Source organism: Symphalangus syndactylus, chromosome 3 (assembly GCF_028878055.3).
Source record: "Symphalangus syndactylus isolate Jambi chromosome 3, NHGRI_mSymSyn1-v2.1_pri, whole genome shotgun sequence".
In the NCBI taxonomy this organism is placed as follows: Eukaryota; Metazoa; Chordata; class Mammalia; order Primates; family Hylobatidae; genus Symphalangus; species Symphalangus syndactylus.
Window position 1 is genome coordinate 79,283,920 of NC_072425.2, and position 16,820 is coordinate 79,300,739.

General features: G+C 41.1%; 1 pseudogene; it reads right to left on the minus strand.

Annotated features, from left to right (window-relative positions):
• Positions 1-819: 819 nt before the first annotated feature.
• Positions 820-16,546, minus strand: LOC129478526 (splicing factor 45-like; annotated as a pseudogene).
• Positions 16,547-16,820: the final 274 nt, after the last annotated feature.

A 16,820-nucleotide genomic window follows, 5' to 3' on the forward strand; every position in this document is an offset into this window, starting at 1 on the left:
CCAGTGAATTTTGCATTCCTTGTGTGTGCTTTTGTAACTTTATTTACCCATCTGTATAGTAAACTTTGGGAAACACCAGCTTTAACCACCATGTTTAACAGCATAAGCTGGTTGTTAAATTTTACTGATGCATGTAAACCCAAAATAGATCATTTCTTCACATAGAAACAGCCTTTGGTTCTGCTAGTATTCATTACTCATTTTAGTAATTTAAAGACCACATGACCCAAATTCTTCTTGAATGCTGTGCAGTGCACTGAAAGAGACTAATAAGCCCTTTTCTGTTTTCTTAGCAAATTTACTTCTTGTGATATTTCTGTTCATATGGTTTCCTATGACACATAGCATCACTAAGAATCAAATAAATGAAACTGAAAAGATTAAAATTAATCCTGTAATCCAGTTTTAATAATGATTTCCTTTCATTATGTTTCTTTTTCCTTTCCATTTGTTTTATAATGGCCTGGAGAAAACAGGCTTGATGGATAAAATCTACAGTATTTTCTTCCTAACTAGCTTATATATTTAGAATGGCCTGCATATGTACAGCTGCAGACACTAACTTCATTCCTACAGTATAATATCCACCAATGTTTGAAACTAGTCAGCTGCACATTTTATTTATTTAAAAGGATTTGGATTTTTATACAATATTTAAAAACCACAAAATGAAAAGGGATCAATCAGCATATACCTTGGAGGTCCTTCCAAGAGTCTCAGTATCCAACAGCCATGGAGGCTGTGACCTTTTTCCTTCTTTTCTTAGCCTGCTGGTTATTTAAGGGTCACCAGAGATGACTCATGCTCTGGTTCTTAAAATCAAATTTGTTCCACCGAATCCAAGACCCTGAATTTGTTCAAATTGTAAAAACATCCTCTTGCACCTGTCCACCAAAATATATTCTATTCAAGTGAACAACAGCTTTAATTGCTGACTCAACTCTTAAATTCTAAAAATGTCTGTACTGCTTCATCATCAGGGGCATCAGGAATTTCACATATCACACATTTTCCAACTTTGCCATATTTTTCACGGCAAAGTTGGAAAATACCGTGGACTTTATCCATCAAGCCTGTTTTCTCTGAGCCAATATAAATTGACAATGGAAAAGAAAAAGAAGCATAACAGAACGAACTCATTATTAAAACTAGATTAACTATACTCTTTCAGTTTCACTTATTTGATCCTTAATGATGCTATGTCTCATAGGAAACCATATGAACTGAAAAATATGTCATCACACATTCTTCCCCGGTTTCAACTTCCAAGTCTTCTTCCACCATGTTCCTTAGTAGGACCACGTTAGTAGGGCTCAAGTATTTCAGTCTGGATTTGTACCTGATTCATCAATGCATCTCTCTCTGCGGCGTCGTCCATGATGATCTTGCCGCCTGGTTTGCTGGTCTTCCCCACCGGAAAGGTGGTGCGCAGCCCCTGCTGGTGCTCCCCGAGGTCCTGGCCTTCCCGGAAGCAGAGCTTCTGCATGATCTTGTGCGCCACCGTTCCCACCACGTTAGCGAGGAAGGAGCTGCTAGGCCGGTTTGGAGATCTCCGTCGGTCCTGTTCCTCCTTCACTGGGGGAAGAATGGCAGCTTTGGAAGACCGCGACTGAGGTCTTGAATCCTCTTCATAAGGAAAATCTCGGGGTGACTCTTTCTCTGCCAGAGAAGTGGGAGGGGCAATGGCAGCCCCACCCTACTACTTTTCCTCCTCTCTCGTTCCTAATCTTCCCCTTCATCAGAATCTGGATCTGGTCGCCTTGATCAGAACTCCCCTAGCTTTTTGCCTGTCTTTAGGTCTCTTCCCTTTCTTCTATTTCCTTTCGTATTTGTAGCTCCTGCTGTGTCTGTCGTTCCTCTCTTTGGGGCTTCACTACTTTCTCATAATGTAAGGAAACATAGGATCATATTCGTCAGCTAAGGGAATCAGAACGTCCCCTGCAGAAACCCACTAGGAACAGGATCCTTCAGCCCAGCTGCTGCATGCCGTGGTGTGTCCCCAATTTGCAGGTCATCTGAGGAGCCGCCTGGCCTTAGGTCAATGACTGGGGCAAGAGCTGCACTGTTTCTAACTTTGGCTCTTTCCCTAAGTGACAGCTGCCTTCCTCACCCGAAGCTGAGACTGCAGAAGTTTAACCTTTTTGGACCAGCCTTCTGCTTTTGAGTCACTGATCTCCACTCCCAGGCCATCGTATGGAGACTTTTTTTTTTTTTTCAATTTAATGTTGCCCTGCTGACTCTACCCATGGGTAGCCAGTTTAATACGAACAAATGAAAGAAAATAAGAAGGAGGAGGAGGAGGAGGAGGAGGAGGAGGAGGAGGAGGAATAGGAGGAAGAGGAGGAAGAAGAAGAAGAAGAAGAAGAAGAAGAAGAAGAAGAAGAGAAGAAGAAGAAGAAGAAGAAGAAGAAGAAGAAGAAGAAGAAGAAGAAGAAAAGAAGAAGAAGAAGAAGAAGAAGAAGAAGAAGAAGAAGAAGAAGAAGAAGAAGAAGAAGAAGAAGAAGAAGAAGAAGAAGAAGAAAGAAGAAGAAGAAGAAGCAGCACCAATTTCCTGATGCCAGATAAATGGAAAATGTTATTTGTACCAAAGAAACCTTGAGAGAGACAGCCGGGTGTGGTGGCTCACGCCTGTAATCCCAGCACTTTGGGAGGCCGATGCGAGTGGATCACAAGGCCAGGAAATGGAGACCATCCTGGCTAACAGGGTGAAACGCCATCTCTACTAAAAAATACAAAAAATTAGCCGGGAGTGATGGTGGGCGCCTGTAGTCCCAGCTACTCCGGAGGCTGAGGCAGGAGAATGGTGTGAACCCGGGAGGCGGAGCTTGCAGTGAGCTGAGATCAAGCCATTGCACTCCAGCCTGGGCAACAGAGTGAGACTCCGTCTCCAAAAAAAAAAAAAAAAGAAACCTTGAGAGAGGCTTGGAACAAATTACTGGTGGATGTGGATTTCTGGATCTCAATAGATTTCTTTTAATAGAAAGTTTAGACCGGGCGTGGTGGCTCACGCCTGTAATCCCAACACTTTGGGAAGCCGAGGCAAGTGGATCACTTGAGGTCAGGAGTTCGAGACCAGCCTGGCCAACATGGTGAAACCCCATCTCTACTAAAAATACAAAAATTAGCTGGGCGTGGTGGCACATGCCAGTAGTCCCAGCTACTTGGGAGGCTGAGGCAGGAGAATCGCTTGAACCTGGGAGACAGAGTTTGCAGTGAACCGAGATTGCGCCACTGCACTCCAGCCTGGCACAGAGCGATACTCTTGTCTAAAAAAAAAAAAAAAGTGTAAATTGCAGATGCAGATTTATCTTCTGTTCTGTCATTTTTGTCCATTCTTTTTTTTCTAGTCTGAGATTTCATCTTTTTGAAGTGTTTTTCAAGCAGCACTCTGTATGGTTGCAGGTTGTGCATATGGCCTGCATTTTTTGCATTCATGCCTGAGATAGAGATTGACTGAAGGTCAAATTCTTTTAAACTTACCTTTATGGAATCTTTCTGCTATTCAATGCCATAGCTTGTTCCATGATATTGAGAATACAAAATTGACTGTTGTATCGCCAGCCCTCACATCCTTCTTGTAGGAAGTTGCTAGACCAAGAACTTGTGGCAACACTGCATTGAAGTCTGTCACTGCAATAACACACAGTGACAATTTTCTTGCCAACCTCATATGCTTACACAAAGGAAAATAACTGGGCTAAAATTTTCATGGGTCTTAATATCTTTATTTGTTCAATTTCACATCTAAAAACATGCGGTGCTTTATGATTAGAATTTGTCCTGAAAGTTTATAACTTTTTGGGGGGACACCTGGATTTATTTTAGTTTTTTTTTCTAACAGAGTTATTGAACTCATTTTATTTAAGAATAACCTAAGTTATGTGTCAGGAAACACCACTTGGTGAAAGAAAGGTTAGCAGAACTGTTGATATTCCTATAATTCATTACTTGAAAATATTTATTGAATTAATATCATCTTAGTTCTTAACCTAACGTGTTTATTTCTTAATGATTAGTGAGATGCAGTAGAATTATACAAGTTCACTCTCTATCCCATTCTTCAGAAGGTTCTGCTGTACCATTTAAACTTAAATTTCTTTTTTAAATATAAAAATATAAAAGATTTTAGTCTTCAAACTTTTAAAAAATATGGTGTTAAATTTTAAACTTCCAAGTCTCTGTGAGGTTATATATAAAGTTTTGATAAGCTAAAAAGAAGTCTTAAATGTGAGGGAGGCTTTTATTTTAGGAATCAAAAGCAGAAAATATTAAACTGTTAAAGAGATAAAGCTTCAGTTATTAAAATAGAAATCTAAACACAACATTTAATTTTTATGGAGACTTTTAGGGCGGAAATAAGGGTACAGGCATTGAGAGGTGCTTCACTGATTCCAGTAAGAGGAATCTTCATTGACTATTTTTTGTAATTGTGCTAGTGATTAACAATATAAGGTCAAAGAGAGATCAGTCAATGAAAAACACATAAGTACAAATTCTATACTTCATATTTTTCATTTTAATAAAGAAAGAACACTGTAAAGAAAACTCAGTCCTCTAGTGATAAATATTGATGTTTATTTACTATGATCATTGGAGAAAAGGATATTTGCATGGAATCAAAGTGTCATGCCAAATTAGGTTTAATACCTAATATTTGAATGATTGGGAAAAAAAGAAATTATATCTCACAAGTTTGAAAGAAACAATGCTTTCAGAGTCAATATAAGCAAGCTTCTTTTTTAAAATAAGGCAAAGGATAAAATTTTTCAAAAGATATAATTTCATAATATACCATTAAATTAATTATTAATTCAATTTATATTGTCTTTAGCATTGCACCATTATGAAATGAGGTGGCTTTCATATTTGTATATTAAAATTAAGTATTCATTTAGATCAGAGGTTGCCAAATCATGGTCCGTGGCATATTATATAAGCCCAAATGAATAATTGCTTTGTATTTTTAAAGGGTTATAACAAGAAGGATATGCAACAGAGACCAGGTGCGACTCACAAAACCGAAAATGTTTACTATCTGGTGTTTTACAGAAAACTTTGCAGACCCCTGACTTAGTCAAATGCCTTATAATTTTATTCTGAATTAATATGACTTTCTACAAACAGTTGTCTTTAAATAAAAAGATATTTTACAAGTATTGTGTTTTCTTTAACTAGAGTGTGTACTTTCATCCTTTTCCTTACTTTTCAAACTTTGAATTAGAGTTCCATTATTAGGTTATATATTGTAACTGAGAGGGTGGGAGTAAGTTCAAGACAGTACTTTCCTATGTGCTTGGACTGGTGTGGAGTAATACTGCTTACATCAAAGTCAGGCACTCACCACTACTTCTTATAAGTATTGTTCTTGTTTCACATAGTAAAAGGAAATGATGTCATAAGCATTGCCATTTGTAATTTAGGTGAAATTAGCTGATGTTTGTGGTAAAACTTTTAATATTTAACTTCTAATGTTGGAAATAATCACATATCTATTTTATTTCATTCTATTCATAGAACATTCTGGACTGCAAATTTTTATCCTTATGTACCCTAACAGTGTGTTAGTTAGGTCCTGTTACTTTTCATGTTGTTGTTAACATTAGAATTTAATCTTTGGTTATATATTTGACTAAAGCACCTAATACCAAAGACAGTGTTACTAGAAAAGCAAATCTAGGTATTTCCACCCAGTCAGTATAAAAATATATGTTTTAAAATACTCCCAAATGCACACACATCACAACACAAAAAAACACCTATACGGTAGATATTTAACATATTTTAGATAAACGGTAGTATACAATTATATTTTTAGGTAGCATTTTTCACACTTCATAAATCCAGTATATCCTAAGTAAACTTTGGGCTATGATTTCATTTATTTTAACATAACCTCTACTTTAGTTTTTTTCACTTATACTACATGATGCTAAAGTGCATGATTATTTCTTAGATGAGATTTCACAAAAGAAGCCAAACCTCTTTTCACCTGGTTGGGCAATAATTCCTGTTATAAGAATTTTAGATCTGAATTTTCCCCCATAATTTCTTATTCTGAATTCCAGATATTTAAATTTAATCAGTTCTAACCTTGCCCCTTCTCACCTCTCTAATGAATGGTGAAGCTCATCACATCATACCGATGTCCGTAAACAAGGGGGAGCAGCAGTCTTCATATAGTAAATACTGTGGAATAGTTTTGTCACAGTTATTGCTTTTGCCCTATTTTTGTCTCCATATTCAGGCTGCCTGGACAACAGCTCTGGTTCTGGATGTAAAAGCCCCCTGGGAGGGTTTCAGGGCTGCCTGAGGCTCATCACCATTGGTGACAAAGTGGTGGATCCCATCTCAGTACAGCAGGGGGCGCTGGGGAGTTTCAGGGACCTCCAGATAGACTCCTAGGTCACTTTAGCTTGCCTGTTTCCAAAGTTGAAGAAAGCAAATGTAGACAGCTGGAAAAAGGCATTCCGCTCTCTTTTTCTGTTGTTGTTATCTTTCCAGAGGGAATGAAATAGTCATAATTACTGAGGATTAGAAAACTGCATCTCTAATGGAATAAATAGCATTTTTCAAATGATAGCATTTTATTAGAAGACATACACCTTATGAATTTTATCTTAATATGATCCCAGTTTGCTCAGCTAATAGTTATCAAGCTCGCTTTTACAACCACACACCCATCAGTTGGATGATATTTCTCCAGGCAGAGGAATTTGCCAGGTTACTATTCATCAGCCACCCAACCCCACACGTTCTGCAGAGAAAATACAATGGAATCTCTCCTAGAAAAGTTGAAATCATAGAGATGGATGAAGATATGTGCAGAAGGACATGCTCAATGAAATATGGAGAAGGTTAAACAAGAAAAACATTTAATTAAAAAAATTAAGTATAGGCCCGGTGCAGGGGCTCACGCCTGTAATCCCAGCACTTTGGAGGCCAGGGCGGATGGATCACGAGGTCAGGAGACCATCCTGGCCAAAACGGTGAAACCCCGTCTCTACTAAAAAAAAAAAAAAAAAAAAAAAAAAAAAATACAAAAAATTAGCCAGGCATGGTGGCGGGCACCTGTAGTCTCAGCCACTCGGGAGGCTGAGGCAGGAGAATGGTGTGAACCTGAGAGGCGGAGCTTGCAGTCAGCCGAGAGCGCTCCACGCCACTGCACTCCAGCCTGGGCCATAGAGCGAGACTCAGTCTAAAAAAAAAAAAACCAATCCTAGAATTCCCAGAATGGAATTTCTGTCATATTCTATTGATCGAGCAATTTGCAAGGCAGCCAGATTCAAGGGGAGGGGAGTTATTCCTCACCTCTTGAGAAGCAACGTGTGTTGAGGAGGGGAAAGAATTGATGGTAGCTGTCTTTGACTTCTACCATATAGAGTGAGGTCACCACACTCCTTTCTCCTGTAATAATTTTCCATTTAAAAATTTACCTTGCAATTCTCAAACCTTTATTATTTCATTTAAATTTTAGAATCAATTTTTTCTTGTCTAGATAACCATGCCATTTGGATTAAAATTGCATTGCCTGTATGCATTATATGGGAGGAGACTTTGCAACCTTATAATATTGAATCTGCTTATTAAGGAACATAGTCTGTTTACTTAGGTTTTATATTTTTCATAACATACATGTTGGTGTTACTACCCAGGCTTTTCTCTTTGTTTCGTCATGTAACCCATGAATGAGACTGCACTGTCTGTGTGACTGGGCAGTTGCCCGAAGTTTAAGGTGAGATTTGCCTATTCTGGACATTTTATATAAATGTGTCATCCAATATCTGGTCTTTGGTGACTGGCTTATTCCACTTAGCAGGATTCTAAGGTTTTTTGAGGTTCATTCATTGTGTAGCCTGTATCAGTACTTCATTCCTGTTTATGGCTGAATAATGTTCCATTGTATGTACATATGTATGTATACCACATTTGTATATCCATTTATTCATTGGAGGATATCTGGGTTATTTACAGTGTATTTCAGGAGTCCCCAAGATCATGCTCCCCGTTGATCTACTGCTATTTGTACCTTATACGACTTGTGCAGAACTATTTATCTGGAAATTAGGTGATGGTTAACTAAATATAGTTCTTCTAAAGACTCATTTTCCATTGGTATTATATCCTGAGGGGACTTTAACTCAATCTCCCAATACATTTATCATCAATATCAGTATTATCACAACTTATTTGCATGAGGTAATCAAATCTAACCAGCCATGCCAGTGTTACCCATATTGCATGTTGTGGTAGTAGATGCAGCCCCCCAAAACAAAAGTCAAAAGATGCAGGCACATTCCTGAGGTTCTTCTCAGCCACTAGCAATTGGTGTAGTTCATCATCACCTGGAATGACCAAAATGTCTCCCATGGAAACGCAGCTCGGCTCTGTAGGCTTCCATTTAACTTTGTCAGGTTCTGAGGCAGGGCTGGCTTGGGTGGTCTTGTTTCCACTTTGGCTATGATGAATAATGCTGCTGTGAACATTCAGGTATATGTTTTTGTGTAGTTTCATTTCTTTTAAGTATATACCTTGGAGTGGAATTACTGGATCATATTATAACTCTGTTTGAACTTTTGAGACACTACCAAAATGTTTCCCTAAACAGACATAAGATTTTACATTCCCTCAGCATTGAATGAAGGTTCTCATCCAGTTTCCTGTTCTTGCTGACACTTCTTATTGTCTTTTGAATTTAGTTATCTCAATGGGGTGAAGTGGTGTATCATTGTGTTTTGATTTGCATTTCCCTAATAACAAATGTTATTGAGCACCTTCTCACATGCTTATTGGCCATTTTTTATCTTTTTGAACAAATGTCTATTCATCTTTTGCCTATTTTTAAATTGAGTTGTCTTTTTATTGAGTTGTAAGAGTGGTTATATTGTCTGGAACATGTGTTCCTTATCAGATATAGGACTCATAAGTTTTTGTCCCATTCTGTGGTTGTCCTTATTTTCCTATGTATCCTTTGTATTAGTCTGTTTTCATGCTGTTGATAAAGACATACCTGAGACTGGACAATTTACAAAAGAAGGAGATTTATTGGACTCACATTTCCATGTGGCTGGGGAGACCACACAATCATGGCAAAAGATGAAAGGCAAGGAGGAACAAGTCACATCTTACATGGACGGCAGCAGGCAAAGAGAGAGCTTGTGTAGGGAAACTCTCATTTTTAAAACCATCAGATCTCATGAGACTCATTCACTACCATGAGAACAGCACAAGAAAGACCTGTCCCCATAATTCAGTCACCTCCCACTGGGTTCCTCCCACAACACATGAGAATTGTGGGAGTTACAATTCAAGATGAGATTTTGTTGGGGACACAGCCAAACCATATCAACTTTGAAACACATAAGTTTTTAATGAAATCCAATTGATCTATTGTTTGTTTCATTGCTTGAGCTTTTGGTGACTGCTATGGTTTGAAGTATGTCCCCACAAAATTCATGTATGGAATGCTTTTATTCCTGCTGGTGGGAATATAAAACTGTACATCCAGTATGGGAAACAGTATGGTGATTCCTCAAGACATTAGAAACAGAATTACCCTGTGATCCAGTATTTCCACTTCTGGGTGGAATACCAAAATAATTGAAAGCAGGGTCTCAAAGAGGTATCTGTACACCCATGTTCATAGCAGCATTAGACACAATAGCCAAAAGTAGAAATAATCTAAGCATTCATTGAGGGATGAATGGAAAAACAGAATCTGACATATACATACATACAGTGGAATATTATTCAGCTTAGAGAAGGAAGAAAATTCTGACGTATGCTATAACATGGATGCACCTTGAGTACATTATGCTAGGTGAAATAAGCCAGTCACAGAAAAACAAATACTGCATGATTCCATTTAAATGAGGGGCCTAGAATATTCAACTTCATAGACAGAAGGCAGAATGGTGGTTGCCAGGGGCTGGGAGGAGGGGATATGGGTTAGGTTTTAATAAATATCATTTCAGTTTTACAAGATGAAGAGAGTTTTGCAGATGGGTTGTGGGGATACTTGTACAACATTATCAATGTATTTAATACCACTGAATTGTACACTTAAAATGGTTAAAATGGTAAATTTTATGTGTGTTTTAACACAATAAAAACTGAAAAAAGGGATATATCTTACTCTAAACAAAAAATTCATATGCTGAACTCCAAACCCCCAGTACCTAAGAACATGACCTTATTTGGAAATGGGGTTGTTGTAAATGTAATTAATTAAGATGAGGTCATGTTGTAATAGGTTGGGCCCCCAATCCAATATGATTTACGTCTTTGTAAAAAAGGGAAATTTGTGCACAGAGATAACACAGGGAACATGCCATGTGAAGATGAAGGCAGAATTCTACAAGCCAAGGCATGCCAAAGATTGCCAGCAAACCACCAGAAGCTAGGAGAGAAGTGTGGATTAGATTCTTTCTCACAGCCCTCAGAAGGAACCAGACCTGCCAAGACCTTGATCTCAGACTTCTAGTCTCCACAACTGTGAGACAGTGCATTTTGTTTTGTAAGTCAGCCACACGGTTTGTGGCACTTTGTTATGGCAGCCCTAGGAGATGAAGACAATATGCAATATGATATGTCCATTATAGGACACTGTGGACTGTGTGTTCCTTGGTCTGAAGAAATATAACTTGGTGGTCCAAACTGATGTCTCATCATCTGTTCCAGTTCTTTGATAGTATTTTTGGCATTTGAATCTAATGACTATGCAAAACCCAGTCTAGAGTATGTGTCAGGACCCATTATAGCCTCCCAGGGATACTGGCTTCAGTCTCATATAATCTATTTGTTAGTTATGAGTGGTGCCTTCCCACTAGGAATCTGCCCCATAGCCCCCTGCCGTCTCTGTCTTCCTGCTGTCAGATAGGACAGTTCTTGTTGGCATTTGGTGCCTCTGAGGGTGCAGGAGGGATGTGTTGCTGAGCAGCCTATCCCTGCCCTCCTGCAGCTCCCCTGTGTCCACTCATTTGTTGAGCCCAGGTGGCCACCTCAAGGTCAACAGGATATCCACCTACCAAATCTGATCGCTGATCCTGGGAGGGGTTCTTCAGGTGGGCATTGACATGACCTACTTTAATGTGCCCTTTAAGTTCCTGCAGTGCTGTGCTCCATGTGGGCATCCCTTCACAGCCCAGTTTGCCTTTGCCCCTCTGCCTGGTCACATGGCCAGGCCATTGGCCACTGCCCATGAGCCAGTAAAAGTAAAAACCGAAATGTAGAAGATCCTATAATTGTTCAATTATTCCATCCCAAGAAGGAGTGCAATGTGCAATTCATCTCACTGGGCTGATTTGTTCTTGCCTTTTTCAATAAGAGTTTTCCCATTACTGCTCATGGTGTGCATCCAGACCACACTGATACAAGGGGTGGGGTCCCAAGGCCTTGGGCAGCTCCACCCCATGGCTCTGCAGGGTACAGCCCTAATGACTGCTTTCATGGGCTGGCATTGAGTTCCTGTGGCTTTTCCAGGCACACAGTGAAAGCTGTCAGTGGATCAACCATTCTAGGGCCTGGAGGATGGTGGCCCTCTTCTCACAGCTCCACTAGGCAGTGCCCCAGTGGGGACATTAAGTGGGGGCTCCAAGCCCACATTTCCCCTCCATACTGTTTTAGTAAAGGCTCTCCATGAGGGCTCTGACCCGACAGTGGACTTCTTCCTGGACATCCAAGCATTACCATAAAAACTTTAAAATCTAGGTGGAGACTCCCAAGCCTCAACTCCTGCCCTCCTTGCACCTGGCTTAAAACCACATGGAAGCCACAAAGGCTTCTTATGGCTGCACCCTCTGAAGCAGTGGCCTGAGATGTATCTTGGGCCCTTTTAGCCACAGCTGGAGCTGGAGCAGCTGGGATTCAGAGTGACATGTCCCAAGGCTGTACAGGACAGTGGGGTCCTGGGTCTTGGCCATGAAACCATTTTTCCCTCCTAGTGCTTCAGGCCTGTGATGGGAAGTGCTGCTGTGAAGGTCTCTGAAATGCCCTGGAGGCATTTTCCCCATTGTTTTGGCTATTCACATTCGGCTCCTCTTTACTTGTGCAAATTTCTGCAGCTGAGTTGAATTTCTTCCCAGAAATTTGTTTTTTTCTTTTCTACCACATGGTCAGGCTGCAAATTTTCCAAACTTTTATGCTCTGCTTCTCTTTTAAATATAAGTTCCAATTTCAGACCATCTCTTTGTGAATGCACATGAGCATATGCTGTTAGAAGCAGCCAAGTTACATCTTACATGCTTTATTGTTTAGAAATTTAGAAACTTCTTCTGTCAGATACCCTAAATCATCTTGAGTTTGAAGTTCCGCAGATTCCTAGAGTAAGGGCGCAATGTCACCAGTCTCCTTGCTAAAGCATAGCAAGAGTGATCTTTACTCCAGTTCCCAATAAGTTCCTCATCCCCATCTGAGACCACCTCAGCCTGGATTTCACTGTCCATATTACTATAACAGCATTTTGGTCACAACCATTCAACAAGTCTCTAGGAAGTTCCAAACTTTTCTTTCTGTCTTCTGTTTTTTGCTTTGTTTTGTTTTGTTTTGAGATGGAGTTTCACTCTGTTATCCAGCCTGGAGTGCAGTGGCACAATCTTGGCTCACTGCAATCTCTGCCTCCTGGGTTCAAATGATTCTCCTACCTCAGCTTCCTGAGTAGCTGGAATTATGGACATGTGCCACTATGGTTACCTAATTATTTTTTGTTTTTTTACAAAATACAAAAGAGAGAGAGTTTCACCATGTTGGCCTGGCTGGCCTTGAACCCCTGACCTCAAATTATCCACCTACCTCAACCTCCCAAAGCGTTGGGATTAAAGACATGAGCCATCATGCCCAGCCATCATCTTCCTGTCTTTTTATAAGCCTTCCAAACTGTTCCAACCTCTGCCTATTACCCAGTTCCAAAGTCGCTTCCACATTTTCAGGTATCTTTGTGGCAATGCCCTACTTCTCTGGTACCAATTTTCTGTATTAGTTTGTTCTCACATTGCTATAAAGAACTACTTGAGACTGTGTAATTTATAAAGAAAAAAAGGTTTAATTGGCTCATGGTTCCACAAGCTGTACAGGAAGCATGGCTGAGGAGACCTCAGGAAACTTACAATCATGGTGGAAGGTGAAGGGGAAAGAAGCATATCTTCACATGGCCAGCAGGAGCACAGGGGAAGTTACTACACAGTTTTAAACAACCACATCTCATGTATTACAAGAACAGCAAGTTGGATGTCTGCCCATATGATTCAATAACTTCCCACCAGGGTCCTCCTCCAACACTGGAAGTTACAATTTGACATGACATTTGGCTAGGGACTCAGAGCCAAACCATATCACCAACCTTATAAAGAAACCGAGGCACTGAGTATAAATAAGCTACTGATGTCCCACTGCTGGTGGATCTGAGACTTGTTCTCAGGCCAGCCTGATTCCTAAGTGGTGTTCTTACCCCATTGCCTCAGGATCAGCGAGAGCTCAATGGAGCCTGTACATTGCTAAAGAACAAGTTGAAAGAATTGTATTTCCAACAGTAGGACTGATAAGGACCAGCTGAAAACAACTAAAGCTTCCGGAATACGTATCAAGAACCTTTTAAAAATGTGTCAACAAGCTACAAAATAAGAGTTCCGAAAAGCCACAAAAGTTTTAAAATGGAAGTGAAACCCAAAGAAGTAACTAAGGCACTGATGCCACATTTCACCCTTAAGATATTTGCCTGTCAATCTAAACTTTGCTGGTTTTCACAGCCTGAGGTGGGAAAGGGGCAGCAGAACAGCAGACAAAGATGAGGGCCTGCCTAAGTGGGAGGGGCTAAGAGAAGACATCATAAAGTGACATCCAGAAGGACAGACTTAGTGTAAGGGTGAACTATGAATAAACCTGTCTGCCTCCCCCTGTATGCTGCCCTTGACTCCTGCTTCCCTAGGAACAGTGAGGAACATTGGGTATACTGAGAGAAAACATCTCCCCTTAGAGTTTTATGTGTGTGTGTGTATATATATATATATATCCATATATATATCCATATATATATATCCATATATATATCCATATATAGATATCCATATATATATCCATATATATATATCCATATATATATCCATATATATATCCATATATATATCCATATATATATCCATATATATATATATCCATATATATATATCCATATATATCCATCCATATATATCCATATATATATATCCATATATATCCATCCATATATATATATCCATATATATATATCCATATATATATCCATATATATATCCATATATATATATATCCATATATATATATCCATATATATATATCCATATATATATATATCCATATATATATATCCATATATATCCATATATATATCCATATATATATATATCCATATATATATATCCATATATATATATATCCATATATATATATATCCATATATATATATATATATCCCTATATATATATATCCATATATATATATATATCCCTATATATATATATATATCCCTTTAACTGGTTTGTTCACACAACCTGGGTGGTCTAAAATGTCTCAAGCTTCAAATTTAAAGCAATATCAGCTTTTTGGTGCCTTCTAGGTGACTGACAGAGGCAAAATGGATTGTCTTTGGAGGAACTCTGAGATAGTCTCAAGGAATATAAGTTTATAATTAAAAAAATCACAAATGTAAAATTGGCAAGAGCCAGCAGAAACAATGGGCAGAAGGAGCAGGCCTGCAATAACTTAAGACAGTCAAGTTACCAAAGACAGTACAAAGTGGGTTTTATACTTAAAGAAACAATGGAGTTTAAAGAACATGAGTATGAAAATAACCAAATAGATTGAGAAAAGTACCAAGTAGAAATGAAATGAAAAGTATCATAATTGAAATTGAAAGTTCAATGGATTGGTTTAACAGTCACCAAAAAGAGAAAAATAGATGAAGAAATAAAGAAGTTTTCAGAGTTGAGAAAGCTGAAAGACTTTATTACCTGCAGACCTGCACTATAAGAAAAGTTAAAGGATGTCCTTCAGGCATAAGGAAAACGATACTAATGGCAGCGGTGTGCCATCTGGAGCAGCCACTGTTATCATGCCAGCTGCAGTGTGGAGGCACAAGTGGTGGTGGCAGGAGTGGCTGTGGGAGCAGTAGTGGCAGTGGTGGGTCCCCTGTGCCCTACATCCCTGAGGCAGCTGACTGCACCACCCCGACCCTTGCACAGCTGGGCAGGACCTGCTGCAGGCCTGGAACCTCTGCTGCGGCTTCAACCTCCCAGGAGCCCACAAGCCGATAGTGCAGCCAGGACTCCTGGGGGGCAGGTGGGGCAGGAGCATTGGGTTTGTTTGCAAGCGGTTGGCTGAGGCCACCAGCTACCCATACCTTGCCTGCTGCCACTAAGGGGAAAATGCAGACCAGAGGTATGGCCAGGGCTGCGTGCTTTATGGAGCCAGAAAGTTGGTGGAGTGGGAGCTTCCCAGGTGCAACTGCAGCCACCCAAGCTGTGGCTGCGACCAGGGCACTCCTGCGCTCTTAGGAGCCAGGAGTAGGCAGGAGCCCCGCCCTCCCAGGTGCAGCCGCAGCTACCCAAGCTGGAGCTGTGGACCCGGGTATGTCTGTACTCTTCGGGGCCCTGGAAGGCCCTCCCCTAGTCCCTGCAGGCTAGGAAGTGCCTGCCCCTGCTGTCTGGGTTCTCCCCAGTGTTAGCACCAGCTCCCATCACAGATTGTAACCTGGGGCACTGCCCCTCTCTGTCTGTCTCTCTCTCGGTCTCTCTCTCTCTGTCTTGGCACTGTCGCACTGTCACATCCCAGCCGCATGTGCACATGCATGGGGTAGTGCTGACATGCCAGCTCCTTGGCCTCCTTCGGACTGTGGAGGCTGACAAGCATGGGAAGGAGGCTGAAGTGGGGCTGAGGACAGCCTGGCACTGGCCTGCAGGTACTCCTTGGCATGAATAACCTGGGTGCCATGAACAATGACAGGAGGCAAACAGCCTCTTGGGTGGAAGGGGGCAGGTTCCCAATGAAACCCCACCTGCAAGCTGGGGTGGGGCTGAAGCCTGGAGGCTGAGCCGCCAGTCTTCAGGAAGGAGCTACCCTCTCTGCTGATAGCTGAAGAGACAATGGGATGACCCATCTGCAGAGAGGAGCTGCCCTCTCTGCCGAGATCTCAGTACTCATCAGGACACCCTGGCTATGGAGAGGAGCTACCCACTGCGGGTCTCCTCTGAGCTGTCTTATCTCTCAGTAAAGCTCCTTTTCATCTTGTGCACCTTCCACTTGTCTGCATATATCATTCTTCCTGGATGCAGGACAAGAACTGGAGACCTGCTGAATGGCAGAGCTAAAATAGCTGTAATGCAAACAGTGCTGAAACATGCCCCTTGTTTGTCACATTGCAGGCAATGAGAAGAGAGCAGGAGAGAAGAGTTGTGGCTCTTCAGGGACCCCAAACCTAGGAACTCCCTGAGCCAGGGCTGTGACACCTTCTTTAGGGCTCTGTGGGTTCCTGGCATCTCCCAGGTTCTGGGCACCACCACATTCCCTGGTGTCAGCCATGGAAGCTGCTTATGGTATGCCTGGTCTAGCTGCAGCCTTGCATGGAGCTGGCACCCATGCCAGTGTCTGAAGCTGCCTGCCCACCTCCTGTCTCCCCTCAGCTGGCATGCCTGGCTGTGTGCAGTGGCTGGACCCCATCCTTGCTCACACACCCCTTGCTGCTCCGTGCCTGGCTCACCCTTGGCAGACATGCGATCCAGGCTCATAGTGGGAACGGAGTGCAGACTGCCAGGCCGAGTGGGTGGAACAAGACCAGCGATCCAGAGCAAAACTC